We start from the raw sequence: 5,263 nt of genomic DNA, 5'->3' as shown, positions 1-5,263 counted from the left end.
TTATTGTATCCACAAATAAATAAATAAATAAATCCTGCCAATTGAAGATAAATGGGAAGCCTAACGGACAAATCCGAGATAATGCAGGGATTGAAACAGGGAGATGATCTGGTAGCAGTGCTTTTTAACCTAGCACTGGAAAGAGTAGTAAGAGAGACACGGATTGATACCTATGTTTTTGACAGTGTAGAAATATAGTTAATTAATGGAGAGAATCGGCATCGCTATTCTTCTATCTTTATCCACTGCCATTATAACTTCACCTATCTGGGATACAATGTGGCAGATGATAATAAATGAAGTACAGGAAAGATTAAGCACGGCAAACCGCACTTTCTTCTCTCTGCTAAAAATATTTAAATCCAGAAATGTTCACAGAAAACCAAGTTTAGACTTTATAAAACCATAGTCCGCACAGTAGCAGCCTATGGAAGTGAGATGTCGGTGTAGGACAGCAAACGCTCTTGATTGCTGGGAAAGAAGATTATATATGGAGCTGTGTAATATAATAAGGTGCGTACAAATATACGCGCCGCGAACATGAACAATTCACTTTTAATCAGCTGATGCCAAGCTTTTTATATCTGTATCTTACCCACGGTATTTAGATGAAAATTTCTTCTTCTATTTACCGTGATCTTACCGTTTCTGTACAAATACAGATATAGTCAGCTGATTAAAAGTGAATTGCTCAAGTTCGCGGCGCGTATATCTGTACGCATCTTTAGATTACACTTTGACGTGTCATTTACTGCAGGACTGTTGCTTCCTTGATGCAGTTCTATATGACGAATATGTAAAGTAAAGTAGGGAAGGAGTTTGGCGAATAAGGAACAAATATAGAGTTGGCGCAACTCTATTAGGAGCCAACCCTATCCATGCACATTAGGTTGAAGCGCTTGCAATGGGCAGGTAATGAAGAGCATATGCCAGGCATGAGGATCCTCCATGTAGGACAACAAGGTGGGAGGAGGCCAGTGGGAAAACCATGTCTGAGATGGATGGATGGATGGAGTCTCAAAGGATGCAAGAGATATAATTCATGTGCGGAATTTGAGGGCGGAGGCAAGGCATCGAGATGGTTGGAGAGACAATATTGGGGAGGTCAGGGCTCGATTTGGACTGTAGGACCATCGAAGAAGAATAATCAAATCTGCTAGTGAAAGAGTTTTTTGTCAGAGTTTCTTGCCTTGGAAGACAAAAAAAAACGAAATATGAGAGATTTGTTTAAACTAGATATTGTTCACCTCTTTTTATTGAGTATGCGTCAGTTAATTCAGTGATTCGTGTATCATTCAAACATGATGTATTTCGTATCCCGTACATTTATAAGCCAATTTCTTCTTTCATAATATATAGCATAGATGATGTAGATTGCCATCAGAAAGTCTTACGTAATAGGGTTTATCTATAATATGTTAGCCATAAGGCCTAGTCAATGTTAAAAACGCCTTCTTATTCGTCTAGTACCGTACAATGCAAATGCAATCAATGTGCCATACTTGTCTACCATAAGCTAGTCCACTATTTGTGTGTGTAGGAAAAAGTAGATGCTATTTTCGATCAATATTTCTAATAATTTTGATGTTGGGTATTTCGTATTTCACAAGTCTACAAAATATCAGTGCCTAATAAAGTAAAATTGATAGTAAAATCCACATAAGATGTGTTAGTTGTTGAGAATGCTTAGAATGGTAATTAAAACTTGTGAAAAATATTTTTGTACGAGTAGAAACTGTCTTTATGTTTCGAAAAAATATATTAATAGAACCTATGGTATATTTTGTCTGGGAATCTTTTTTCATATAATAGAGGATGCCTTTTGGATAGCCATGCAAATCATGTCTTCTATATTATTATTAATGTTGAAAATTTTTAGTATTTATTAAATTTCTTTCAACTATTTCAGTTAAGTTTTATATTACATATCAATTCATATCAGTGACAAGTTTTGGATGGATACATTCTCCACGTCATGTGAAAAATTTATTTATTTTTTAGTCCATTCCAGAACATTTTATATACAACTTATTAGAAGATAAATTGATTGAGAGCGTGTATTCCTCATACAGTAAAACTATCATGAAATTTGGATTTTTTTGCTGATATTCTCTTATTTCTCAGGTTTTTAATTGAATAATAATCATTGATCTCTATTGAAATTGTGACAGTGATATCTGAAAGTAAATGTCACCATTAGTAGTCAGTATAGTTTTATCATTATAATTGAAATATTACAACAAATTGCTAAAATACTGGATGCAATTTACTTTTATTAAGTTTAATAGTTTTACTATTAATAGACTTGTGAATATTCAAAATCGTACAAATGATAAAATATGGTACAAGTTGTCCACACGTTTACTGCTCAAATTATTATTCTTTATTGTAAGATTTTTTTATGCTACTAAGTTAGCCACAGTTAGCTAAGTCACCTAACGCAAGTTAGATACAGCGTTTTTGAAATATGTTGGCACATTTAAAAAAAAGACAAGTTATAAATTAACTACCATAAATTGTGTTTTATTGTATTTGTTATCTAATTAATGTTTCTAAAGTCCATACTTGACTAGCAATTTTGCTATATTTTATGTAGTCTGCTAATGTATTAATTTGTTACTAGATTAGTTTGTTAGTTATATTCTGTATAAAGTATATTAACTAGGGTATTCTCTCATATTCAATTATTTTATTGTTGCAATTTGATCACAATCGTTTTGAAATATTAACAGTACCGTATTTTATTTTTGATGAATTTAAAAATTCTAGTTGATCTTGAAAGAAAATTATCAGTTTATAAAATGACTTATTATCAGATATAATTTTTTCTATCTGACTACATCGTTATCATGAAAAATCCAGAGTTGATGGATCACTCGATAAAATATTATAGCCTATTGACTGACCATTCAAAGTTTGATATTATTCAAACTTTAGTCTACAGTCTAATGAACCCTAGTTAAAACAACTTGATTCTTTTCAAAATACGGATTGTTCTATAGATTTTTCCATAATTTTACCAGCGTATTTTCAATCTAATTTTATTTTTTTATTCGTCATAATTATATGCGGTTGGTTGTGATCAGCATACTCGCCCATGTACTTAAATATTCACATTTATTACCTATTTTTCTTGTATATTTTTCTTATCTATTTGTGAATTATATTATCAATTTATTTTCTTATCATAGTTCAACTATATGCATATTAGATTCAAGTTTTGTATACTTTATAGTCTCTATTTTTTCAATGGTTGATAATTATTATCCTTGAAGGATTCACATCCTTATTTTGTTACGTTTGTACATTCTATAGGAGAAAGTAGAAGAAATTAATATTGTGATAATGGTTGTATTTATGGGTTTATTAAGTTTGGTTGAGAGCTTGGTAATTTTTTAAACGTTATAAATGATTCAATCATATAAATAGTTAGCTCTTTGCATAAAATCTAAATTTGTTGAATATTTTTATAGGTGTTGAAATCTAGTTATTGAAAACAGGTCTATTATTGAATCGCATTGAAGTAAATTTTAAACAAATGCTCTGCTATTTGTAATTCATGTTATTTTTCAAAAGTATTCATAACTATTAGAGCATCTAAATTATAATCCCACTAGATATAAATTACTTATGTGTGTATAACTATAATATGGTGATTTGAAATAATTTCGCTCACGGGTTCTCATACTCATAAGGTATCATGTTCACACTCCTGAATTTTAAAAGTTCCTTATTGAAAAAATCAATAACTACTGTGTTTACACTGAAACAAGTCTGGGCAGTTGCAATTATTTTCCTTTTTAAAACTTTAAAGTTATTCAATTGCATATTGATCAAATCAGTATCTGTGTAGTGTAAATTATATTGTTGCTAATAAATGTGCTCTTATTGGAATTACAGAGCCAATAATTTAATGCACCATGTGTACTATGCTCTTGCTATCAGTCAATTATTGAAATTCAATGTGTCCTTATTGTGTGCCTTAGAAATGTATTATTGTCCACTTTGTCTCTAGGGAATTTAAGCATTATTCACTCATGTTTAGATAATTAAATAGCTTATTGATGTTGTTGGAAGAATGTATAATAATAATAATTTTTGGCCTCTTGTAACTCACTTGTTTGTATCTGTTTCATTGTTTGTTCATCTAGGAACAAATCGAGTACCTATGTTGAGTTTGAAAAACGTACCAATTCAAATATGTTCTACCTTGACAAATAACAGTTAGGTCAAGGTTAGTTAGTTCAACAGTTAAAATTGTCACTAGTTTGTGTGAGTGTAGGCTACTCATGTGGATGCTTATTTTATTTGTTGATTTTTTCAACGTTGAAAATTGTTTTCCTTAGTAATGTAAATTCCTGCCAATCAGTTAGGCTAGGCACACACCAGTTAGTCAAGACAAGACATGTTTAGTCACAATACTTCACATGGTTGTTTATGAAGACATGTCTAATTGCAATGACTAATCGGTGTGTGTTGCTTCATAAGCAACTATATGAAGTATTGTGACTAATCGTGACTAGTCTTGTCTTGACTAATTGATGTGTGCCTACCCTTACAGTGAAATAGTAACTGCCATCGGTAGTATGTCATGTTACATACATTTATTGTTATTTATATAGGGAGTGTGTTTCTTCATTTACAGTGTTTGAATGTACAGTTCCTACATATTGTGTAAAACTGCTCAATTCAGGAAACATAATTGATTTATATTTTTGCTCATTCTGTTTTCGTTTCTTCTCCACAATTTAGAATTTTCAAATTATAATATTCATTCTACATCTTGGAAGGTTCATTATTTTCTAACGTTTTGACTGGATGTATTAAATACAATTGATTTCCTCTGTTATATACCATAGAATACTATTGGACATTTGAGATGAAAAAGACCATTGCATTTATTCATTAGGCTACTACAAATAATTCATATTGTTTTATTTAATATATATTCAATAAGTTTATTTCTTATCTTGTTATATTTTTGAAAACAGTTAACCTTTTAGTGTATTTTTGTCATTCTGCCACCCAACATGAGTGATTAAAACTATTTGTAAAGTTGAAATTACAATTTATTTCCAAATTTGAACTATTCATAAATTCTGAAACGTATATACTGTTATTCATGAATAAGTTAATGTAATCATTAGGCCAAATTTTCTATTTAATTGCTGATAATTAATATATAACAATAAATTTATTGGTGTTTAATGATAATCTGAGTAAAACATAAGAAAGTAAACAAAAACTGTAAGTTTTGTGTTTA

The sequence above is a fragment of the Nilaparvata lugens genome, chromosome 10, assembly GCF_014356525.2.
Source record: "Nilaparvata lugens isolate BPH chromosome 10, ASM1435652v1, whole genome shotgun sequence".
NCBI lineage: Eukaryota > Metazoa > Arthropoda > Insecta > Hemiptera > Delphacidae > Nilaparvata > Nilaparvata lugens.
The sequence above is the reverse complement of the archived record's forward strand: the minus strand, read 5'-3'. Positions refer to the sequence as shown.